This window comes from Scyliorhinus canicula, chromosome 2 (genome assembly GCF_902713615.1).
Source record: "Scyliorhinus canicula chromosome 2, sScyCan1.1, whole genome shotgun sequence".
Taxonomy (NCBI): Eukaryota; Metazoa; Chordata; class Chondrichthyes; order Carcharhiniformes; family Scyliorhinidae; genus Scyliorhinus; species Scyliorhinus canicula.
This window is the reverse complement of record NC_052147.1, coordinates 158549266-158576152: the sequence shown is the minus strand read 5'-3', so window position 1 is coordinate 158576152 and position 26887 is coordinate 158549266.

Genomic DNA, 26887 nt, shown 5'->3' with positions numbered 1-26887 from the left:
CCGATCAACCTCGGCAGCTTGATTTATAGTCAGCTTTTGGCCCGCTCAAATCCTTATCGACCAATCAGGTTTAAGGACAGGGACTATTGGCACTGCCCATTCTGAAAATGGAACCGGTTTGATTATAGCCAGCTCTTCTAATCTCTTTAGCTCTGCTTCAACCTTATGATGTAATGCATAAGGCACTGGTCTGGCTCTGAACTTGGGTGTCGAATCTGGATTGACATATATCGTGGCTTTTACATCCTTAACTCAGCCCAATTCTTCAGGAAGACATCTTTATATGTCCTTCTTGTAGGATGCCATCAGATATTTTGAAGATCTCCAGCCAGTTGAACCTAATCTTCTGCAACAAGTCTCTTCCCAACAGACTGGGTCTATGTCCTTCCTCGACAACCAAAGGCAGATTGGCCTCCTGCCCTCTCTAAGCCACTGTGGTGTTGGTTTTTCAGAGGATCTTCACAATCTCCCCAATATATGTTGTAGGTCTGGCTGTAGTATCTGTCAAGATTAAAGACTGCTCCTGCACAAAGATATTGGCTATGTTCACCCCACTGTGGTCACTAAAGCCCCAGTATCGACTTCCATTTTCAGTGGTCTACCATTTATCCTTAAGGCAATTTCAATCAGAGCTGTTTTATTCAATTGGACTGCATTTAACCGATACATCACTCCAGCACTCTGCTCCACTATATTCAGTGGTGCTGTGGACTGCTGCTGCTTTGTTTGCATTGATGGACTTTGCCTCAGGCAGCAAAATGATTGAATGTGTCCCCCCAGTTGCAGTAGAAGCACACAAATGCCAGAACATGACAGGTCTCCTGGGGATGCCCCCTGGCGATGCCGCCCCTCCCAGTCTTTGGGTTCCATCCTGTACCAAGGACCGTGTCTGATTCTGAGCCTTGACTGTTGATCCCACTGCAAACCTCGCGGCTGTATAACCCCATGTTTGGTTAACCTCCCCTTCAGCCATGTTTTGAAGCTCAGTGGCAATTTTTTCGATGCACTCCATTACCTGAGCTATCTCAATCGCTTTTTCCAACATAATGTTGGTCTCTGTCAGAAGTTTCTTCTGGATATTGAGGTTATGGATCCCACAAACCAGCCAGTTGTGCACCATGTTACCGAGCACAGTCCCAAACTCAGTGCTCAGCAAGCAGGCGAAGCCTGGCTATGAAGGCCGAAACAGACTCTTCATGGTCCCTCACTGCAGGGTTAAACTGATAACTTTGGAGGATAATTGAGGGATCTGGATTGTAATGTTCTTTAACCAATTTCACTATCTGGTCAAAGGTCTTTGAGTCAGGTGCCTCTGGGGACGTGAGGTTCCTAATTAAGTCATATGTATAACCTTCGGCTTGTCCTCGCCTATGATCTTGATCGTGGTAAAGGAAAATCAGAGCCATTCTATGTATTTACTCCATGACTCAGCCTGCTGGTCAAATATGTCTAGTTTACCAATGATAGGCATTCCCACTCATGGTTTAAATTATTCCAACTCTTGCTAGAGCTTCTCTACTTTCTCAACTGCTCCTTCCTTCCTCCCTCAATTCACAACAACTATTGGCTACGATTGAAAACATTTACCTCGTCGCCAATGTGGTGGCTTGAGACAAACACTTCCAGGAATTAACAAAGAGGTTTATTAATGAAAGTCAATGGCAGTTAGATGACAGGCATAGAACACTATGCAACAGTCTGTACACATCAGCTCCCTGATCCACACTGCCTGGGGCCCTGCTCCTAGGGTTCTGCGCAAACTCCCTGTTGGCCAGGGTTTGTGTGTTCGCGCACAATTGGCCCCGAGCTGGAGACATGGTCACTGGAGCCTGCCCCCTTCAAGGGGCAACTCTGAAAACTGTAATTATCCCCAGGTCTTCCAGACATTTCAGCTCCACTTCAACCTTTTGGTGCAGAGCATAAAGCACTGTTCAGGCACTAAAACATTTTGTTGTAGCATCAGGCTGTCTGTACATTTTGGTCTTCGCCCCTTTTATGCATCCCAACTCTGTCTGAAAAACTCCTTGGTATTTACACACATATTTCTGGAAAACTCCATCTGTGTTGTTGAATATCTCCAGCCAATTTAGCCTGATTTTCTTCAGTCGATCTGACCCCAAGAGGCTTGGTCTCTTTTACTCTCCTTTTACTATGATTAAGGACACCTGAGCAGATTGATGTTGGTAAGATACCAGTGTTGACGCGTGCCCATAATTTTCAGGGCCTCCCCAGTATAGGTGGCTAAAGTGGCCATTGCATTACTGAAGCTCAAGAGTTGCAGACCTCCCTGTAGATACTTCTATGTCTGCTCTCCTACCACCATGACAGTACTAAGTGTAATCTGACTCACTCTGCATCTGGCTTGTATATTGCCTTTTCTATTACATCTGAAACAAATGAACTCTTCACATTTGCAACGGTCTTGGAGATGGTCTCCCCTGCAACGGTAGCAAGCCTTTAATCCCTGTGACTGACGTTCACTCTTCCTGTTTTTATGCTCTGCTGCGCGCTAACTATAGAAACTTTGAGCAGCCGTCATTTCTTGTCATAACCGATTTACCTCGCTTTGCATGCTTTTTATTTCAAAAGCACTTTGTTCAGTGCTTCAGTCGCTTGAGCCAATATGACTGCTTTGTCAAAAGATATTCTGGTTTCTGACAACAACCTCTTTTGAATATTCAAGTCATTTACACTGCAGACAGCAAGGTAGCGCAGTGATTAGTGTGATGATCTCTATGTGTGCATGTACACAAGGGGTTAATGTGTTATCAGAAGCACCACATGATCACTAGAGGGCCGGACCAACAGGGGTATAAAAGGCAGCCACATTGTCTCTCTCTCTCTTGGGTGCACTGTGATCAAAGCAACAGCAGACTAGTTTAGATAGCCAGTGGAGTTACGGATAGTTACCATAGTTGGATCTTGTTAACCTTATCATTAGTATCAAAGTTAAAGTAAAGAACTCATGTAAATATTGTTGCAGTTACTCAATAAACCTTTTGTGACTACTGGAAGAGTTTGAATCTTCTTCAGCGGGATTCAGAATACCTCATCACTAGCCAAGTAGCGAATAGCACATGTTACCTACCACACAGGTAACAAAACAGTTAGCACTGCTGAATATGGTGCTGAGGACATGGGTTCAATCCCAATGCCGGGTCACTGTCTGTGTGGAGTTTGCACATTCTCCCCCTGTATGCGTGGGTTTCACCCCCACAACCCAAAGATGTGCAAGTTAGGTGGATTGCCACACTAAATTGCTCCTTTAAAAAAAAAATTATACCGCGGACCAACTGGTCACATAAGAAAGCACTGAGAGACAGACGGAATTCACAATATTCAGACATCTGTTGAAGGCTACAAAACACTTTAACCTGGTGTTGTAAAACCTCTTACTGTGCCCACCCCAGTTTAACGCCGGCTTCTCCACATACTGTTTCTCCAGGACCCCTAAGGGCTGAGCAGAATTTATATATATGTAGTATATATAAATGATTTGGAGGAAAACGTAACTGGTCTGATTAGTAAGTCTGCGGACGGCACAAAGGTTGGTGGCATTGCGGATTGCGATGGGGACTGTCAGAGGATACAGCAGGATTTAGATCGTTTGGAGACTTTGGCGGAGAGTTGGCAGATGGAGTTTAATCCGGACAAATGTGAGGTAATTCATTTTGGAAGGTCTAATACAGGTAGGGAATATACAGTGAATGGTAGAACCCTCAAGAGTATTGAAAGTCAGAGAAATCTAGGTGTACAAGTCCACAGGTCACTGAAAGGGGCAACACAGGTGGAGAAGGTAGTCAAGAAGGCATATGGCATGTTTGCCTTCATTGGCCGGGGCATTGAGTATAAAAATTGGCTCATGTTGCAGCAGTATAGAACCTTAGTTAGGCCACACTTGGAGTATAGTGTTCAATTCAGGTCGCCACACTACCAGAAGGATGTGGAGGCTTTAGAGAGGGTGCAGAAGAGATTTACCAGGATGTTGCCTGGTATGGAGGGCATTAGCTATGAGGGGCGGTTGAATAAACTCGGTTTGTTCTCACTGGAACGACGGAGGTTGAATGGTGACCTGATAGAGGTCTATAAAATGAGGGGCATAGACAGAGTGGATGGTCAGAGACTTTTTCCCAGGGTAGAGTGGTCAATTACTAGGGGGCATAGATTTAAGGTGCGAGAGGCAACATTTAGAGGAGATGTACGATGCAAATTTTTTACACAGAGGGTAGTGGGTGCCTGGAACTCGCTGCCGGAGGAGATGGTGGAAGCAGGGACGATAGTGACATTTAAGGGGCATCTTGACAAATACATGAATAGGATGGGAATAGAAGGATACGGACCCCGGAAGTGTGCAAGATTTTAGTTTCGACGGGCAGCATGGGCGGCGCAGGCTTGGAGGGCCGAAGGGCCTATTCGTGTGCTGTATTTTTCTTTGTTATTTGTTCTTTTATAGCACTGCATTATAATGGAGGGTCGGGCATTGTAGTGGTTTCTCACTAGGTGCATTAGCTGATCAAAGGATTTGGTGTCCGGAGCCTCCGGGACATTAGACTTCTCAGGAGTTATATGTTTTTCAATCACAAACTGAATAACATAACTTTGTGCTTGTCTTGTGCCGTGATTTCATTGGTATCAAAGCTTTACCACATATTAGCCCCTACTCTCAACCTATTGATCAAATGGATCAATTTTCTCGATTAGTGGCATAGCTATTCAACTGTGGTTCTTTCTATTTTTTAATTTTATTTATTTTTTTAGACATTTAGCATACCCAATTAATTTTTTACAATTAAGGGGCAATTTAGCATGGCCAATCCACCTAGCCTGCACATCTTTGGGTTGTGGGGGCAAACTCCACACGGACAGTGACCCAAAGCCAGGATCGAACCTGGGACCTCGGCACCGTGAGGCTGCAGGGCTAACCCACTGCGCCACCGTGCTGCCCTGCTGTGGTTCATTCTTTACCTTGTTGTGGAACACCGAGAGGCCACTTCCCCTTCCAAAAGTCGCCATTGTTGTGGCGTGAGCTCATAAGATGAAGCAGTAATATTTAACAAAGGAAGAACTTTATATTACAGATATACACAATTCCAACACAGGGTTAGTTCCCTCCACTCCTGGACTTACTCTGAAGATCCCCCCATTGTCTGGGTCCACCTCTGGCACCCGATAGGTTCATGTTCACATGCTCCATGCCCATAGGCTCCAGACAAGTCACATGGCCCGTGATGGATCATCCCTTAAAGGGACCATGCTACCACAGCTTTGCTGCTTCCCTCTTCAACCTGTTAATTAGCAATGTTACCCTCTCGAGGATGCCAGGACAGTGCACAGCATTCCAACTGGGAACATGTAACCAGGACCCATTGCTGGAGGAATTTTCTAAGCAATATCTTTAAACCACAGGCGATTGAACTGTCATAATTAGCAGTTACTGCAATAACCTAGCCAAATAGAATTACCAAATCAGAAATCCAGAGCAAAATGTACCAAATCTGTGCATATGAGGTCTGGTTAAGGAGTCTGAAAAAAGAATGCCAGAGATCTCAAGCCCAAGGACCAATCTCACATCCCAGAAACACCTGCCAAGTGGGCAGTCGAAGATGCGGATCTCAGATCGGGTTCATCAGACACACAGGACCCACAGAACCCATGACCAATAACACGGAGTTTCTTAGGTGGACAATCATACACTAGCAAATGATCACCGAAGAAGGAGACACAGTCTGCCCAGGAACTGCCATTTGTATCTCTGGAACTTGCTATTACAGTACCTGGGTAGCAAATACAAATCCACACTATGTATAGAAATTCAGGCATGTTATTACAGAATACATCACTAGGACCTAATAAATGGGTGCAGTGTCTTTAAGAAATATAAAATTCATACAGATATCCGAATATATACTCCAAGTATATATATCTCACACAGGTATATGTATAATGTATCCATTGCATTGTCATTCCAAATCTATTTCTCTTTGAGTTTTCTTCTGTGAAATGGATAAAGCCATTGACGTCAGATCCTTGTGCTTTGAAGTCAATGAATTCAAGGAGATAAAAGAAAATTAACTACATGACCACAAAAGGATAAGCTCAGGGCTTTTATAGGCACTGACTCACCCTCTTAGTGTGTGAGTACCACTGTACATTAGTGTTAGAGCTAATGAACCGTGGTGGAGCTTCACAGCAACAGGGCTGAGTATTAGAGCTGAACCCTTTGAAGTCTCCTCTCCACTGATGATTGAAACTATTCAGAAACGTGTGCTCCCAGAGTTGTGGGAGGTACACTATTGGGAATGGAGAGAGAGGGAATGAAGATACTGAGTATTGAGCTATTACTATTATCCTGTAATAAATGTTACTATAATAGTAATGGTACACTCCCCATGGCAATACCTCAACTGATCAGAGCTAACTTGCCAACCAATCTGCACCCTTTTCTCATGCACTATAAATTGTTGCTTCCTTTGAAATTTGGTATTCTTACATCTGTCCTGATGAGTGGAAGATGAAAAGCTTCAACAATGTATCTCTTTTTCCAGTATGTGATAATATAATCAGGGCCTAGTTTTAAGGCCAATTGAATTGGATATCCTAAATTATAGAACTGGGCATATTAAAATCAAACACAGTCAAACCTCGGGCAGGCCAGACGTGACTAAGGTCAAGTATACAAAGTCACAGAAACATGTCTGGGCCTGTCCCATCAATCACCCATCAAAGTACTCCACTGAGACCCAGCAGGGTATCATCGCACCCCATTGAAATGCACCAGCCTATTGTTAGAAGCCAGATCGGGCCAGACTTTCTGTCACCTAGAGTTCCTGCCGTTACCTTATATGGCAACAGGTTACATGTAAGCAACACCATGGAGATGGACACCTGGGGACGGGGCCCTGGTGTCCTGTCAGGCAGACATCAAGAAACCCACTGGGTAGAGGGACCCCCTCCCGAGACTTCACTGGTCGGAAACCAGAGATATTTCTGGAAAGGCGGGGAGGGAGGGGGATAAAGGTACACATCTCAGACACACCAGCAGCAAAGACTTGGTGTGCGAGGTGACCTTGACCAAACCCAAAGGAAGGAAGGAAGCAAGGAAGAGAACGCCAGAGAGAACCATCTTTGGGAAGATGGGCCAGAGGAATTCCAGCGACCAGATCCACAGCCTACTAAGCCATCTTTGTGGGTAGTATACTTGAATCTGGAGTGCCCTCTTGTTTTAAATGGGTAATTTTTATTTTTTTTAAAATAATTTTTATTGAAGAGATTTTTTTTACATGAAAATATTTACCCCCCCTAACCATAGACTATTACAAAATATTCCCTCTTAACAAATATCCCCCCCCCCCGCCCGACCCCCCGCGCGCGCTGTCCCTCCCCCCTCCCCCCCCAAAAACAAACAAAGCACCAATTAACATCAAACATGAACTGCGAACAAATTTGTCCGCATTACAACCTTAAATGGCCCACCACACCCGTTGTTGCCACCCCCCCTCCCCCCCCCCCCCCCCCCCCGGGTTGCTGCTGCTGCGACCTCTGCACCCTATCTTTGATCCAAAAAGTCGAGGAAAGGCTGCCACCGCCTGAAGAACCCTTGTACCGACCCTCTCAGGGCGAATTTGACCCTTTCCAACTGGATAAAGCTTGCCATGTCATTAATCCAAGTTTCCACGCTTGGAGGCCTCGCGTCCTTCCACTGTATCAGTATCCTTCTTCGCGCAACTAGGGACGCAAAGGCCAGTACTCCGGCCTCTCTCGCCTCCTGTACCCCCGGCTCCACCCCAACCCCAAAAATCGCTAGTCCCCATCCTGGTTTGACCCTGGATCCCACCACCCTCGACACCGTCCTTGCCACCCCCTTCCAGAACTCCTCCAGTGCCAGACATGCCCAAAACATATGGACATGGTTCGCTGGACTTCCCGAACACCTGACACACCTGTCCTCACCCCCAAAGAACCGACTCATCCTTGTCCCCGTCATATGGGCTCTATGTAGCACCTTAAATTGAATGAGGCTAAGCCTCGCACACGAGGAGGAAGAATTAACCCTCTCCAGGGCATCAGCCCATGTCCCATCCTCTATCTGCTCTCCCAGCTCCCCCTCCCACTTGGCTTTCAGCTCCTCTACTGATGCCTCCTCAGCCTCCTGCATTACTTTGTATATGTCCGATATCCTCCCCCCTCCGACCCAGACCCCCGAGAGCACCCTATCGCTCGCCCCCCTACTGGGGAGCAAGGGGAACCCTTCCACCTGGCGTCTAGCAAATGCCTTCACCTGCAGATGTCGAAACACGTTTCCCGGGGGGAGCCCGAATTTCTCCTCCAGCTCTCTCAGGCTCGCAAACCTCCCATCTACAAACAGATCCTTCAGCTGCCTGATGCCCACCCTGTACCAGCTCTGGAATCCCCCGTCCATATTCCCCGGGATGAATCTATGGTTCCCTCTTAACGGTGCCTCCATCAGACCTCCCACTTCCCCCCGTGTCGCCTCCACTGCCCCCAGATCTTGAGGGTGGCCGCCACCACTGGGCTCGTGGTATACCTCGTGGGAGGGAGCGGCCATGGCGCCGTTACTAGGGCCCCCAGGTTTATGTTGCCACAGGACGCCCTCTCCATTCGTTTCCAAGCTTCCCCCTCCCCTTCCATCATCCACTTGCGCACCATCGATACATTAGCCGCCCAGTAATACCCCGAAAGGTTGGGTAATGCCAGCCCTCCACTCTCCCTACTCCGCTCCAAGAAGACCCTCCTCACCCTTGGGGTGCCGTGCGCCCACACGTAGCTCATGATGCTGCTCGTCACCTTTTTGAAGAAGGCCCTAGGGAGGAAGATGGGCAAGCACTGGAATAAGAACAGAAACCTCGGGAGGACCGTCATTTTAACGGACTGCACTCTGCCCGCCAGCGACAGCGGCACCATGTCCCACCTTTTAAATTCCTCCTCCATCTGTTCCACCAGCCTAGTGAAGTTCAACTTGTGGAGCATCCCCCAGTTCCTTGCCACCTGCACCCCTAAATATCTAAAACTCTTTCCTGCTCTCTTCAACGGGAGTCTCCCGATTCCCTCTTCCTGGTCCCCTGGGTGTATCACAAATACCTCACTCTTACCCAAGTTTAGCTTGTACCCCGAAAAGTCCCCGAATTCTGCTGGCAGTTCCATCACCTCCGGCATTCCCCCTTCTGGGTCTGCCACGTATAGCAGCAGGTCGTCCGCGTATAGCGATACCCGGTGCTCCTCCCCGCCCCTTGTCAGCCCTCTCCACCCCCCTGAGCCCCTCAGGGCCATCGCCAACGGTTCAATTGCCAGTGCGAAGAGCAGGGGGGACAAGGGGCACCCCTGTCTGGTCCCCCGGTGGAGCCCAAAATACTCCGATCTCCTACCATTCGTCACTACACTTGCCGTCGGGGCCGAATAGAGCAGCTTCACCCATTTAATAAATCCCTCCCCAAATCCAAACCGTTCCAACGTCTCCCACAGGTACTTCCACTCCACCCTATCAAATGCTTTCTCCGCGTCCAATGCCACCACTATCTCCGCCTCCCCCTCCACTGCCGGCATCATGATGACGTTTAGCAGTCTCCGCACGTTCGTATTGAGCTGCCGCCCTTTCACAAAACCCATCTGGTCCTCGTGTATCACCCCTGGCACACAATCCTCTATCCTGGTAGCCAGGATCTTTGCCAGCAGCTTGGCGTCCACATTCAGGAGCGAGATAGGCCTATATGACCCACACTGCACGGGGTCCTTGTCCCGCTTCAAGATCAGAGAGATCAGTGCCTGCGACATTGTCGGGGGCAGAGCCCCCCCCCTCCCATGCCTCGTTGAAGGCTCGCACCAGCACAGGGCCCACCAGATCCGCATATTTTTTGTAAAATTCCACCGGGAACCCGTCTGGCCCCGGCGCCTTCCCCGACTGCATATGCCCAATCCCCTTGACTAGCTCCTCTAACCCTATCTGCGCCCCCAGCCCCTCTACCAGCTCCTCTTGGACCTTGGGGAACCTCAGTTTGTTCAAGAAGCCCTCCATCCCCCCTCCCCTCGTCGGCGGCTCTGACCGATACAGCTCCTTATAGAAGTCTCTGAAAACCCCATTTACTTCTGGCCCCTTCTGCACTATGTTCCCACCCCTCTCCCTCACTCCCCCCAATTTCTCTAGCCGCATCCCGCTTGCGGAGCTGATGCGCCAACATCCTACTCGCCTTCTCCCCATACTCATAAATCGCGCCCTGCGCCCTTCTCCACTGTGTCTCCGCCTTTCTGGTGGTCAACAGGTCAAACTTAGCCTGCAAACTACGCCGTTCCCCCAGCAGCCCCTCCTCTGGTGCCTCCGCATATTTCCTATCCACGTCCAGAAGCTCCCCCACCAGCCTCTCCCTCTCCTGTCTCTCCCTCCTTTCCCTATGTGCCCGTATGGAGATCAGCTCCCCCCGGATCACCGCCTTCAGGGCCTCCCATACCATCCCCACCTGCACCTCCCCCGTGTCATTAATGTCCAGATATCTTTCAATGCTCTTCCGGACCCTCTTATACACCTCCTGATCCGCCAGCAACCCCACATCCAGGCGCCACAGCGGACGCTGGTCTCGCACCTCCCCCATTTCCAAATCTACCCAGTGTGGCGCGTGGTCTGAGACCGCTATGGCCGAGTACTCCACTTCCCGTACTTTCGGGATCAGTCCCCTGCTCAATACAAAAAAGTCAATTCTAGAATAGACTCTGTGGACATGGGAGAAAAAGGAATACTCCCTCGCCCTCGGCCTCCCAAACCTCCAGGGGTCCACCCCTCCCATCTGCTCCATAAACCCCTTTAACACTTCTGCCACTGCCGGCCTCCTACTCGTCCTTGAACTCGATCTGTCCAACCCGGGGTCCAGCACTGTGTTGAAGTCCCCCCCCATGATCAGGCCCCCTGCCTCCAGGTCCGGAATGAGGCCCAGTAGGCGCCTCATGAAGCCAGCGTCGTCCCAGTTCGGGGCATACACGTTAACCATCACCACTTTCTCCCCCTGCAGCCTACCCTTCACCATGACATATCTACCCTCTTTATCCGCCACCACCTCCGCCGCCACGAACGACACCCTCTTCCCTACCAGGATCTCCACCCCTCGGTTCTTTACGTCCAGTCCTGAGTGGAACACCTGTCCCACCCACCCCCTTCTCAGGCGGACCTGGTCCGCCACCTTCAAATGGGTCTCTTGTAGCATTGCTACATCCGCCTTCAGCCCCTTCAAATGCGAGATTACTCTCGTTCTCTTGACTGGCCCATTCAGCCCCCTCACATTCCAAGTGATCAGCCGGGTCGAAGGGCAGCCCGCCCCTTTCCCCTGCCGACTAGCCATATCCTGTCCCCTGCTCGCCCCGAGTCAGCCCTCCCTTTCTGACCCGCTCCCCATGGCGATGGCGCCCCCCCCCCCCCCCCCCACCCCTCCAGTCCTCAACTTCTCCTCCCTGGCCTTTTCAGCAGCACCCCGGTGGCCCCCCCCTTCCCCCCCCCCCCCCTCCCCCCCCCACCCCCCCTCCCCCCCCAGGCTAGGACCCTTCCTAGCCGCGATGCACCCTCCATAGTACTTCCGTAAGTCAGCTGGTTTACGCTGACCCGGCTGCCCCTGCCACACTCCGGCTCCTCCCGGCATGGGGGACGTCCCCCCCCTTACCACCCCTCCTTGACCCCGCTCCAGCGCGGGAAAGGGAGCCATTGCTGACCACGCCCCTTACTCCCACCCCCCTCCCTCCTCTGCCCCGTGCGCGGGAAACCAGAGGAAAGCCCGCGCTTTCGCCCTGCCCCTCCCCGCCCCTCCATCTTCAGTTCCACCCCCGTCCCCGATCTCACACCGATAAATACAAAACAACCAATACAAAACAAAACCCCACAAGAAACACATACCCCCGGCACTCCCCCCCCACCCCGCCCTCCCAACATAACATTATAAATAACAGGAAAAAGAGAAGAAAAAAAAAAAAAAACTAGTATAGAGAACAAAAAAGGTCCAGAAATACGGCCAAGTGAAAATCCAACCAAAAGAAAGCCACGTGACCAGCTTAAGGTACCAGAGCGGCAACGACCGCCAAGTATCCCCTGGTTCTAGTTCGAGTCCAGCTTTTCTTCCTGGACAAAGGCCCACGCCTCCTCCAGGGACTCGAAATAGTGGTGCTGGTCCTAGTAGGTCACCCACAAGCGCGCTGGCTGCAGCATCCCGAATCTGATTCTCTTGGCATGCAGCACCGCCTTCGTCCGGTTGAACCGGGCCCGCCGCTTTGCCACCTCCGCACTCCAGTCCTGAAAGATCCTCACCGTCGAGTTCTCCCATTTGCTGCTCCTTTCTCTCTTGGCCCACCTCAGCACCCTCTCCCGGTCACTGAATCGCTGGAACCGAACCAGCACCGCCCTCGGGGGTTCGTTTGCTCTTGGCTTCCTGGCCATTACTCTGTAGGCCTCCTCCAATTCCAGGGGCGAAGGGACGGCCCCTGCCCCCATCAGTGAGCCCAGCATTTCTGCCACATACCCCTGGAGGTCCGACCCCTCCAGCCCTTCTGCCAGGCCCAGGATCCTCAGGTTTTTCCGCCTCATGCGGGTATCCATCTCCTCCAATCGGTTTTGCCATCTCAGGTGGAGTGCCTCGTGCACCTCCACCTTTCCCACGAGGACCGTGGCCTCCTCCTCCCTCACAGTCATCTCCTGCTGCAGCTCCCGAATTGACGCCTCTTGGGTTGCCTGTGCCCCCATCAGCCTGGTGGTCGTCGCGTTCATCGACTCCAGCAGCTCCACTTTCAGCTCCGTGAAGAAGCGCAGGAGAGCGGCCTGCTGCTCCTCCGCCCATTTCCTCCAGTCCTCGGGTGCGCCGCCGGCCGCCATTTTGGATTTCTTCCCCCGCTTTTTTCGGGGAGCTGCTGCCGCTTTTTTTCCTGCCCCACTTCGGGTGACGACCATAAATCTTTTGGGGTTCACCTCTGGGAACCTTCCCCCACCGGGAATTGCCGTTCCAGCGCCGTTAGGGGCCCTCCAATCGGCCCGAAAACACCTTCCTAAAAGGAGCAGCCAAACGTGCGACTTAGCTGGTCATAGCCGCAACCGGAAGTCTTAAATGGGTAATTTAAGGGTTCATAGTGTTATTATCAATAAACTTATTGAACCTTTACTTGTGCTTGTCCTTTGTCCATCTTGCAACTAAGGCTACCTGGGTAAAACTTTGATTGATATACTGGTCGAAGTATCTGAGATTTAGCAGATACAACAAGCAATACTCAAGTTCTGTACTACCAAATGACTATTAATAACAAAATATCTTACCCCTGCATTCAGTATGCCAGATCAGATGCAGAGTCAATTCTTCATGATTCTGTGCCCTGGCAGTATAGCCCAAACCTCCCTCTTGTCCATAACTGCACAAGGCAAGTTTATACCAGACCGTTTCAGAGGTGACTTTCTAGTTACATAGAATGATGTTGAATCTACAACACACAAGCAGGTCACTCAGCCCATCCTATCCATGCTGGTGTTTATCCTCCACTCGAACCTCCTCCAATCTTTCCTTATCCTTGTATCATTGTCACCCTCGTTGTCCATCTCCCTCACTTGTTTATTTAACTTCCCCTTGAATGGGGCTGGTTTAGCACAGTGGGCTAAATTGCTGGCTTGTAATAGAGAACAATACCAGCAGCGCAGGTTCAATTCCCGTACCAGTCTCCCGGAGCAGACGCTGGAATATGGTGACTAGGGGCTTTTCACAGTAACTTCATTGAACCATACTTGTGACAATAACTGATTATTATTATTCAGAATAAGATCAATGAGCTGACAGCACAAATAGAGACAAATGGGTATGATTTGGTTGGGATTACTGAAACATGGTTGCAGGAGGACCAGGACTGGGAGTTGGATGTCCAAAGGTACTCAATATTCTGAAAGGATAGACAGGATGGAACAGGAGGTGGAGTTGCTTTATTGGTTAAAGATGACACCAAGAATGAACACCCACACCTCCTCCACAATAGTCCTCAATACCGGTGCCCCGCAAGGCTACGTACTTAGCCCCCTACTCTACTCCCTGTACACACATGACTGCGTGGCAAAACTTGGTTCCAACACCATCTACAAGTTTGCTGACGATACGACCATAGTGGGCCGGATCTCGAATAACGATGAGTCAGAATACAGGAGAGAGATAGAGAACCTAGTGGAGTGGTGTAACGACAACAATCTCTCCCTCAATGCCAGCAAAACTAAAGAGCTGGTCATTGACTTCAGGAAGCAAAGTACTGTACACACCCCTGTCAGCATCAACGGGGCCGAGGTGGAGATGGTTAGCAGTTTCAAATTGCTAGCACATCACCAAAAATCTGTCCTGGTCCAACCACGTCGATGCTATCACCAAGAAATCACAACAGCGCCTATACTTCCTCAGGAAACTAAGGAAATTCGGCATGTCCACATTAACCCTTACCAACTTTTACAAATGCACCATAGAAAGCATCCTATCGGGCTGCATCACAGCCTGGTAACTGCTCGGCCCAGGACCGTAAGGAACTTCAGAGAGTCGTGACTACCGCCCAGTCCATCACACGAACCTGCCTCCTGTCCATTGACTCCATCTACACCTCCCGCTGCCTGGGGAAAGCGGGCAACATAGTCAAAGATCCCTCCCACCCGGCTTACTCACTTTTCCAACTTCTTCCATCGGACAGGAGATACAAAGCTCTGAGAACACGCACAAACAGACTCAAAAACAGCTTCTTCCCCACTGTCATCAGACTCCTAAATGACCCTCTTATTGACTGACCTCATTAACACTGCACCCTGTATGCTTCATCCGATGCCAATGCTTATGTAGTTACATTGTATATCTAGGGCGAAATTCTCCGCACCCGCGGAAAGTCGGCAAACCGTCGTAAAAATCGGGACCGTTTTACGACGGTCGCGAAGGCTTCATTTTACGACGGATTCACTTCCTGGAAATGGGCTAGTAGCGCGGCCGCGTCACTTACGTGCGTGATGACGACGGAACGCGACGACGACACGAACCCGCCCATGTGACGCCGCCCGACGCCGTAAAAAGGCGCGGGCGACCACAGAATCTGTCGGCCAGGATGTCGGAGCCGAGGAGAGCTGCTCCTCGGTTTACTGATGCAGACGTCGAGGCGCTGCTCGATGCCGTGGAGCAGAGGAGGGGCATCATCCGCCCGCGGAGAGGGCATCGCCAACCTGCCAGCGCAGTACGCCAGGCCTGGCGTGAGGTGGGTACTGCCGTCAGTGCTGTGGGGCAGACCCCTCGCTCAGCTGAGCAGTGCCGGAAGAAGCTACACGACCTCACCAGGTCTGCCAGGGTAAGTGCCATGAGGGTGCCCCCTAGTCACAACCATCCCTCCCCCTTAACTGCCCGGGGGGGGGGGGGGGGGGAGAGGGATTGGGGCAGAGTTATTTGAGGGTGGTTCACAAAGTTGTCACAGACCCAGCGCTCTGGCCCCGAGGAGAGATGCAATCATCTGATGACAACTTGCCCCCCCCAAACTGTGCCAGTATCTGAACGGACTGCTGATACCTACCGCTTTGCAATGATCTACCTATGTTCCCTCCCCCAACAGGCCAAGGCCGCTCATAACCACCGTGAGCGGCACAAGACTGGAGGGGGTTCGCCCAACATGCACCCCCTCAGCACCTTTGAACAGAGGGCACTGGACCTTGTTGAGGGGTCTGCCACCCGCGATATCGCGCTATGCGAGGTTGGCGGAACTGCAGCAAGTGAGACAACCCTCCCTGACAAACACCCCCCCCCCATCCTCTGTCCCTTCACACACCCTGCCCACTGGGACACCTCCCCATCCTCTGTCCCTTCACACACCCTGCCCACTGGGACACCTCCCCATCCTCTGTCCCTTCACACACCCTGCCCACTGGGACACCTCCCCATCCTCTGTCCCTTCACACACCCTGCCCACTGGGACACCTCCCCATCCTCTGTCCCTTCACACACCCTGCCCACTGGGACCGTCCAGCGGCCTGCCGAGCAAATCGAAATAACCCGTCTCATTCTCTTCCCTAGGACGTGATGCCGAACGACCAGGGCCGTCTCCCTCCAGACGGAGACAGGAATCTGCCGCCACCTCACCCGGGGCCGCACAACAGAGGGTGCCCGATCAGCGGGCAGCCCTATCCGCCCCAACCCAATCTGCGGACCAGGACGCACAGAGGGTTCGCAGTCCACCACCACCACCAGAAATGGCCAGGGACAACCCTCCTGTCGCTGAGCAGCCCCACATGGACGTGGACCTAAGCATTGAGAGCGTCGGGCTTGCGGCACTGCTATCTCCCACACCATCCACCATCCCAGAGACACTCACCCCGGCGGGCCTAATTAGTGATGAGTCTCCTGGGGCACAGTCTGGTTGGCACATCACAGATGAGCAGGTACAGCAGGTGGAGGTCGGAGCAACAGAGGGCCCGGACTCGCGGAGGCCAGACCAGGCCCAGGATGCAGCTGGCTCCCAGACGTTTTCTGAGTTCCTGGAGTTTATCAACCCACCCGCACAGCCGATGCCTCAGGAAACCCAGGGAAACAATGACGGGATGAGGGCTTCCTTCGAGACTCTGCAGACGCTGTTAGAGGAGTCGAACCGCGTCCAAGAGCAGGGAGTGGTGCCGCTCATGGCAGAGACCCAGGCCGACACCGCACGGGTGGCATCCGCGGTGGAGGCAATGGGTCAGGTTATGCAAGACGTTGGGGTTAATGTGCACGCGTCATCCTCGGCTCTGGGCAGGGTTGCCCTCTCACAGGCAGCAATGTGCCAGAGCCAACACGACATTGCCGGCGCACTGCGGGCCTTGGCCGAGTCTCAGCAGGTCATTGGCCAGTTGCAGCAGTCAGTCACCGAGAGCATCAACCGCCTGACACATGTGCTGGATGGCGTCGTGCACACACAGGTTGAGGTTGCACAGTCCCTGGAGGGGATGTCTAACTCCCTGGACTCCGTGTCTGCAAACCTTCGGATCCTGGTGGATACCGTTGCAGGCCTCCAGGACTGGCAGCGCCAGGTGTCGGTGGTGCGACGGGGAACCTCCCCGCTCGCACCTCTGTCCCAAAATGAGGCCCGGGGGCCACCGGGCTCCCCGAGGGAGGAGGAGGTTTCGGGGCCCGTCCCATTAACTCCATCACGGGACGTCCCGGAATTCTCGGCCTCCCCCCGTCCCATCCCTGGTGCATCGGGTGGGCAGCAGGCAGAGCAGGGTGGCACAATGTCACCCGAGACGCCCGCAGAGCAGCCTGGCCCATCAAGGCCGGGTCGCCCCAGGAAACGCATAGCCAAGGAGAAACGAGTCGAGGGGGGCGATTCGCAGCAATCCTCCTCCACTCCTGCTGTATCATCTGGGGATTCACTTAGACGTAGTGGTAGGGCCCGTAAGGCAACTAAGGTAGACACTGAGTAAGTTGGCACGGGTGAAGGGCACAGTTTAGTTGTAGGGGCTAGGGCACCTGTAAATAATTGTTAATATTAAACGCACTGTTCCACCTTACTTGTAATACCGTGTGATTGTTCCACAGCCACAGGAATCGTGATGGTGACCGAGTGTCGCTGGGGTTGACGGGTGGTGAAACCTCGGTGCCGGGTGTGCAGTCCCTGCCCCCACCCCCTCCCACAGCTAGCCCACGCGGGCACGTGATGGAGTGTCCGTGACGATCTCAGCGGCCACCAAGGTGGATGGTTCAGCTGTTGCCATGGGTCAGACTCTCTCTAATGATTCTGAGCTCACAGCTCTTCGCAGAGCGGGCTGTCATCATTCCACATGGCACTGATCACACCCGCTGACACAGCCATCAATGTTGTGCCATACCGTCTGTACCCAGTGATAAGCGTCATGTCGAAGTGGAGCAGTGTACACTGAGAGGGGGTGGGGGGGGGTTGTGGTGGTGGAAGTTGTGTGGTGACCCTCTGCATGACTAGCGATGCAGGTGGTGGTTTGGTGTTCATCGGGGACGTCACATGCGATGCGTGAACCGTGCGGCCACCATGGCGTCGCGTGCCCGCCGTCCTTGCCGGCTCCGTCGTGCCGCCTCCTGGACATCACCAGCACCTGGGCCGTGTCTGCGTGCTGCGCCCGCCACTCCGCCAGCGTCCTCCTCCTCCTACTCCTCCTCCTCCTCCTCCCCCTCCTCTGTGCTGGCACCACTGCCACTGGCTTCTCCCTCCGCCTCCTGCAGCAGGTCATCTCCCCTCTGCATCGCGATGTTGTGCAGCGCACAGCAGACCACTACAATGCGAGCGACCCTGTCGGCCTGGTACTGCAGGGCCCCTCCGGAGCGGTCCAGGCACCTGAATCTCATCTTCAGGAGGCCAAGGCAGCGCTCCACCACACCCCTGGTTGCTGCATGGGCCTCGTTGTATCGTGTTTCCGCATTGGTCTGAGGCCTCCGTATAGGCGTCATCAGCCAAGACCTCAGCGGATAACCCCTGTCACCTAGCAACCAGCCCCTCAGCCGGGGGGGACGTCCCTCAAACATCGCAGGGATGAACGACTGCGCCAGTATGTAGGAGTCATGCACACTCCCTGGGAACCTTGCACAGACGTTCATGATCCTCATGTGGGGGCCGCATACCACCTGGATATTCATGGAGTATGTCCCCCTCCTGTTTGTGAACACGTCCCTGTCCACAGCAGGCGGGCGCATGGGGACGTGAACACAGTCGATTGACCCCTGAACCCTCGGTATCCCGGCCACACTGGCAAATCCACGGGCTCGTGAGTCTTGACTTGCTCGGTCCTCGGGAAAGGTGATGTAGCGATCGGCGATGGCATAGAGGGCGTCGGACACATCCCGGATGCACCTGTGCACCGATGACTGGGAGATCCCAGAGACGTCCCCGCTCGGAGACTGGAAGGAGCCGGTAGCATAGAAGTTCAGAGCGACCGTCACCTTGATGGCTACCGGGATCGCGTGTCCTCCCCCCGTTCCACGTGGGGCGAGGTGCGACAGGAGTTCGCAGATATGTATCACCGTCTGCCTACTCAGCCGGAGTCTTCTCCTGCAGGTGATGTCCGGCATTGTTAGGAAAGAGACCCGGACACGGTACACCCTCGGCTTTGGTCGTCGCCTCTGACGCCGTGGCTGCACCCTCACTCTCTCCTCTTCCTCTTCCTCCTCCTCCTCCTCCTCCTCCTCCTCCTCCCCCCCCCCCCCCCCCATGCTGCTCGACGACTGGCAACTCCTCGGCCCTTCCCTCTGCTGCTGCAGCTGGCCCTGCAGCCACTGCGGGTTGTGGGTGTGGATGCTGCTGCATCTCCAAATCCAGTAGAGCGGCCCCAACCACTGCGCAGAACATAGCCGTTCTGTTCCCATGCATCGTGCTAACCTACAGAAGGGTGGTAGGAGGCAGAGAAACGGGACATGTTAGACGGAGGTTAGTCGACACCTCGGCAGCCGCCTGCCACGGGATACCTGTGTGTCCCGGTGACCTGCTCGCGCTGCTGACACGCGGTCAGCCTAACCCCTGGTCACTTTCTGCATCCAACGGCCAGTAAACTATGGCCTCCTCACGGGTGCGTCAGTGGCCTGTTGCCGGAAGCCACAGGGGAACCAGCGGCCGTGTCCTCGTCACCTGCACATCATGGCATGGTGGCAGACATTTTGTTACGGGGTTGGACGGCTCACTCTCTACCTAACCCTCCCCCCTCCGTCTCCCCCACTGCCCCCTCCGTCGCCCCCACTGCCTCCCCCGTCTCCCCCCCACTGCCCCCGTTCTGGACCCCCTCCCGTTCCCAGGGATGCCTTCCCCGTTGTGGCCAGACTCGAGCGGTGCGCTGAACGTTGCGCTGAGCGGTGCGCAGAGTGGTGCCCTGACCTCCTCCAAGCAGTCGTCAGCCAGGCCGACTGGTTGACGAATTTGAAAAGCAGGTGTGTTTCACGACGTCCAAACAGGGCGCCATGACGTCGGGACTTCGGCCCATCCGGGCCGGTGAATAGCGGGGGGGGCTCTCAGTGGCGAGTCTGGTCGTGTCAGGGGCGGGAAGGAGGCGTCTGTCGGGAAACGCGACTCCGACAATTTGCGGGGTTCGGAGAATAGCGGGAGGGCGTCGGAACAGCGTCGTCGTAAAAATTTCCGACGCCCGCTATTCTCCGACCCGTCGTGAGTCCGGAGAATTTCGCCCCTAGTATTTTCTTGTATTTTCTTGAATTTTGTTTAATTACCTTTTCTTCCCATGTACTGAATGATCTGTTGAGCTGCTCGCAGAAAAATACTTTTCACTGTACCTCGGTACACATGACAATAAACAAAACAAACAAATAAACATTAAGAAATTATATTGGCATTGCGGCCCAAAATGTTGAATCGATCTGGATGGAAATAAAAAACAAGAGGCCCCGAGCAAACTTCCAAAGTGGGGCATAGTATAAACCAAGAAATAATGAGGGTTTATGAGAAGGGCACAATGGTAACCATGGGTGATTTTAACATGCATATTGACTGGATTTATCAAATTGGCAAGGGTAGCCTCGAGGGAGATTTCATAGAGTGTATGAGGGATTGTTTTTTAGAGCACTATGTTACGGAGCCAACCAGGGAGCAGGCTATTTTGGATTTAATATGATGTAACAAAGAAATGGCGGATTGAGCTTTGTCTTTCCAAATGTTCAGTCACCTCCTCCTTAATGATTGATTCCAGAAACTTTCCCACCACAGAGGTCAAGCTAACCGTTCGATAGTTTCCTAATTTTTGCCTCTTCCCTTTTTTTCAATAGGAGCATCACAAAGGCATGTTTCCAATCCACAGGGCAGCACGGTGGCACAGTGGTTAGCATTGCTGCATACGGCCTGAGGACCCGGGTTCGAATCACGGCCCTGGGTCACTGTCCGTGTGGTGTTTGCACATTCTCCCCGTGTTTGCGTGGGTTACACCCCCACAACCCAAAGATGTGCAGGATAGGTGGATTGGCCACGCTAAATTGCCCCTTAATTGTAAAAAATAATTGGCTACTCAAAATTTTTTTTTTAATGTTTCCAATCCACTGGGGCTCTTCCAGAATCCAGGGAATTCTGAAATATCATAACCAATGCATTCACTATCTTGGCTGCCGCCTCCCTTACTACCTTAGGGTGCATGCCATCAGGTCCCGGAAGCTTATCTGCCTTTAATCCAATTAGTTTATTCAATACCATCTTCCTAGTGATGGTTATAGCACCAGGTTCCTCTGCATTAACTACATTTTTTGGAATTTTAAAAATTATCCACCACCATGAAGACAGAGGCAAAATATTGGGTCAGTGCTTCCGACATCTCTGTGTTTCCCATTATTACCTCACCAGTATCATCTCTAGAGGGCCAGCATTTACTTTAGCTATTCTCTTCCTCCTTATATACTTATAGAAGCTTTAGTCAATGTTTTTGTTTTCTGCTAGTTTCCTTTCATAGTTCATAGAGCAAGGTAGATAAGTGGAACCTGTGGATGTGGTATATCTATACTTCCAGAAGGCGGTTGACAAAGGTGCCGCATAAAAGACTGATCCAGAAGGTGAGATGGCAGGGAATTGGGGGTAGAGTACTAGGTTGGATTGAGAATTGGCTGACTGACAGAAAGCAGAGGGTCGGGATAAATGGGTCTTTCTCTGGCTGGCGAACTGTAACTAGTGGGGTGCCGCTGGGGTTAGTGCTCGGACCTTAATTGTTTGCAATCTATAGAAATGATCTGCAAGCAGGGACAGACTGTAACATAGCAAACTTAGCAGTTGATACTAAAATAGGTGGGAAAGCAGGAGGCGAAGAGGAGATAAAGATAGGCTAGGAGACTGGGTCAAAATTTGACAGACGCAGTTTAATGTAGATAAGTGTGAGATAAGTAGGGCAGCACGGTAGCACAGTGGTTAGCAGTTGCTTCACAGCGCCAGGGTCCCAGGTTTGATTCCTGGCTCGGGTCACTGTCTCTGCGGAGTCTGCACGTTCTCCTTGTGTAGGCATGGGTTTCCTCCGGGTGCTCCGGTTTCCTCCCACAGTCTAAAGATGTGCAGGTCAAGTGGATTGGCCATGCTAAATTGCCCTTAGTGTCCAAACAATGGTTTAGTTGGGGTTAAAGGGATGGGGTGGAGGTGTGGGCTTAAGTGGGGTGTTCTTTCCAAGGGTTGGTGCAGGCTCGATGGGCCGAATGGTTTCCTTCGGCACTGCAAATTCTATGATTCTATCCATTTGGGACAGAAAATAGGAAGGCAAATTATGATCGAAATGGAAAGCAGGTTTAAAATCCATCTGGGCAGAAGGATCTGGATGTCTTTGTTCATCAATCGCAGGAAGTCTGTATGCAGGTACAGCATGAAATTAAAAAGGCAAATGGAATATTAGTGTTCATTGCAAAAGGACTGGCGTATAAAAGTAGAGAGGTATTGTTGCAATTGTATAGAGTGTTGGTGAGACCACATCTGGAGTATTGTGTCCAGTTTTGGTCCCCTTATTTGAGGAAGGATGTGGTGGCATTGGAGGCAGTTCAGAGGAGATTCACCAGATTGATTCCGGGGATTGGCTAATGGGGAGAGATTAAACCTTTTGGTGGTTTATACTCACTGGAGTTTAGAAGGATGAGAGGAGATTTGATCGAAGTGTATAAATTATTAAAAGGGAATGATACAGTAAATGTAGACCAAATGTTCCCCCTTGTGGGAAAATCTAGAACAGATATAGGTTGAGAGATGATAGGTTTAGAATTGAGATGGGGAGGAACTACTTCTCACAGACGGTGGTGAATTTGTGAAACTTGCTACCCCATAGTGTAATGGAATCTGAGTCATTAAATTGTTTCAAGAAGGAGATATATTTCTGATTTTAAAAATGGGTTAAAGGTATTTGGGGAACAGATGGGGAGGTGTATTTGAGACCAGGAAGAGATCAGCCATGATCTGATTGAATAGCAGAGCAGGCTCGAGGGGCTGCATTGCCTGCTTCTGCTCCTAATTCCTATGTTCCTATGTAACCCCTCTTTGTATTGGCGAAATTAAAACTGAAAATGCTGGAAATACTCAGCAGGTCCAGCAGCATCAGTGGAGAGAGAAACAGAGTTAACTCGGTCAAGATGAACCTTCATCAGAACAAATGAAAGCGAGTGAAGATGTTTCTCCTGAATTCCCGATTGTATTTCTCGGTGACCATCTTATATTGGCGGCCTCTAGTTCTGCTCTTCCCCTTAAGAGGAAACACTGAGTGGGATTTTCCAGTCCTTCCCGCCGGCGAGGTCTTCTGGTCCCCCCCCCCCCCGAAGGTGACTCCCCCCACAACGTTCCCCGTCCCCATGATAGGTTCCCAGGCGACGAGGCGGAGAAAAGACCGTGGGCTTCGGCGGGACCGGAAAATCCCGTTGGCTACCAATGCCGAGCTGCCTCCGCCGTGGGAAAGCACGCCAATGGGGGAAGGGCAAGGGAATTCCGGCTATTCTCTCCGTATCCACGCAATCAAAGCCTTTCAGAATTTTAAATTATTGATCGGTCACCACTTCCCTGTCGAAGAGAAAGTGATCCAGTCTTTTTGTTCTCCCCTGAAAGAGGCCAGAATATTCCAGAAAAATGGCAAGGGTCTGGTTCTGACAGAAACCAGTGTGTTTCTCTCCAGAAAAACCGCCACGTTTTTATCCAGCTTGGTGGACGTGTTTAGTGCCGTCACCCTGGTGGAGTGGGGTGTCAGAGTGGCAAGCCTGGCTACATAGCGATCGGGACGCCGGCTTTAAAGGGTGTCCCGATCAGTGAGAACACTGAGCGCCTTTTAGGCATTGGTAGCACAAGTGGATAGCACTGTGGCTTCACAGCGCCAGGGTCCCAGGTTCGATTCCCCGCTGGGTCACTGTATGTGTGGAGTCTGTACGTTCTCCCTGTGTCTGCATGGGTCTCCTCCGGGTGCTCCGGTTTCCTCCCACAGTCCAAAGACGTGCAGGTTAGGTGTATTGGCCATGATAAATTTCCCTTAGTGATTAAAAAGGTAAGGAGAGTGTGGTGAATTATACCGTATTGTAATTCACACTGTATTGCATTGCATTGTATTATGTCCTTGTGAGCTCTGTATGTGAGCCGTTGCGCGGCTCTGCCCATAGGGGGAGATGAGGAGCTTGTACAGGGCTCCACCCTTGGCTCTGCCCATGGCTCCGCCCATGGCCCCTCCCACTACCGGAAGTATAAAGTGCTGCAGCCGTAAGCCCTGCTCTCAGTTCCTCTGGTCGCAGGCTGGCTCAGTTGTAAGACTATTAAAACCAGAGTTTACTTCCAATCGTGTCTCTAGTGAATTGATGGTCACATCAGAGGGGTTATTGGGTTATGGGGATAGGGTAGGGTAGAAGTGAGGGCTTAAGTGGGTCAGGCTCGATGGGCACTGTGTGTTCTATGTTCTATGCCTTCCCCCCTCTCATGGTCACGGAGAACCCCCTCCACACAAGCTTCAGGTGACCCCGCACTCCACCATGGAATTATCAGGGAAACTCTCCCCATCTCCCCCTCCTACCGCCGATCCCCCCATTGTTCAGCAAACACTCCTCTCTCACCCCCCACACCACACATTCTTTTTTTTAAAAATAAATTTAGATTACCCAATTATTTTTTCAATTAAGGTGCAATTTAGCGTGGCCAATCCACCTACTTTGCACATCTTTGGGTTGTGGGGGCAAAACCCACGCAGACATGGGGAGAATGTACAAACTCCACATGGACAGTGACCCAGAGTCGGGATCAAACCTGGGACCTCAGCGCCGTGAGGCGGCTGTGCTAACCACTAGGCCACCGTGCTGCCATCCCACACCACACATAAGCGTAACCCCCCTGCCCCAATGGAGAATCTTTGGTGCTCTCACAGTGCCCCCGCCAGGGGAAGCCAATGGAACTTCCAGGGGGCATTGCCAAGGTGCCAGGGACACTGCCCAGCTTCAGCCCTCAACCCCAAGACCTGCGGGCACCTCCGCACCCTTAGCGTGGTCATCACGACTGATTTCAATTTTGAAAACCAGCAATGAACCCCGCCAGCATGCTGTCATACCACCAGGGGAGCATCTCAGGTGTCACGCCACCAGGGGAAGCATCTCAGGCGTCACACCAGCAGGGGAGCATCTCAGGCGCCACGCCACCAGGGGAAGCATCTCAGGCGTCACGCCACCAGGGGAAGCATCTCAGGCTGTCACACCACCAGGGGGAGCATCTCAGGCATCACGCCACCAGGGGGAGCATCTCAGGTGTCACGCCACCAGGGGGAGCATCTCAGGCGTCACGCCACCAGGGGGAGCATCTCAGGCGTCACGCCACCAGGGGAGCATCTCAGGCGTCACGCCACCAGGGGGAGCATCTCAGGCGTCACGCCACCAGGGGGAGCATCTCAGGCGTCACGCCACCAGGGGGAGCATCTCAGGCGTCACGCCACCAGGGGGAGCATCTCAGGCATCACGCCAGCAGGGGGAGCATCTCAGGTGTCACGCCAGCAGGGGGAGCATCTCAGGGGGCTGGAAGGTACAGGTTCACGTTCAGAAATGTGCCAGGGAACTGCCTTGGCATGTCCCTCACACATCCCCCAGGGGCTGCATGTACCTGTGTGTCCACGGCATGCTCAGCCCGGCTGGTTTTCGCTTTTGAAAACCTGTCGTGATTCTTCCTGGATTGAACCTGATTGCATCATCGGGTGGGGGGGGGGGGTTGGATAAGAAACCAAAATCTGGTCGCCGCGAATGCCGTTATTGGCCGCTCACAAAATTTAGTGGCCATTATGTGATTTTGTAAGTGGCTAGCGCGGCATTTAAGTCACAGCCATAATCTTTCATTCCTGGAATCAATCTTGAAAATCCTGTTTTCACCCTCGTCAGTGTTTGTAGCTGAGCCAGGAGGTGAAAGGGCAGAATATCTTAACCCAGTTTCCTGCATTTGAGAATTTCATTCCTTCCTGTCTTCACTGTAATCACAATTAGACTTGATTAAAGTGTGGTACTTATTGCTTTTGCCTAAGATCATTAAAGCGTCATTAAATCAACTCACTCGCCCACTATATTGCATTGCCACCTACTTCCAGTTCTTGGTATTCCTCAATCTGCAATCTGCCATGTGAAGTTTATACAGTAGGTCACAAAGTGGGTACAGAAAGTGACTTTAATATAGGATCAGCCTCATGCATCAGGGTAGTCAAATCTGAGCTTAGATTGGGGTCACGATATAAATATAATGATGCCATGGAAATAACAATGTACAAAGGAGAGTCTGGAGTTGACCATTCAGCCCCCTTGAGCCGGCTCCACTGCTCCGTACAACCATGGGACACAAGTCCCCTCAGCACTTCACTCAAGCATCCATTCTTCACGTGGGCCACGTATCATCTGACTCTTTGACTACAGGGGCATCACACTCAAAGCAAGTTACTCAATGTCTTCAAGCATGCAGAGGATGCCAGATCTCCAGTTATCTGAATAAAATGGAAGAAACGTGGCAAAGATCCAGCTCTTCCCAGAGGTGAGTTCCTAACATTAGATACACTGTTCTAATTCTAATTATAATTATAATCTATACTTTCTAATTGTGGTTCTGTTACTTTTTAAATTTAGTAATAATCTTTATTAGTGTCACAAGTAGGCTTACATTAACACTGCAATGAAGTTACTGTGAAAAGCCCCTAGTTGCCTGCTCGGATACACAGAGGGAGAATTCAGAATGGCCAAATTACCTAACAGCACATCTTTCGGGATATGTGGAAGGAAACCGGAGCACCCGGAGGAAACCCACGCAGACACGGGGAGAACGTGCAGACTCTGCACAGACAGTGACCCAAGCCAGGAATTGAACCCGGGACCCTGGTGCTGTGAAGCAACTTTGCTGCCACTGTGCTACCGTGCCGCCCATACTTTTGAAGTGTGGCCAATCATGTAATTTAGAGAAACACAGCAGCCAAAACGCATGGAGC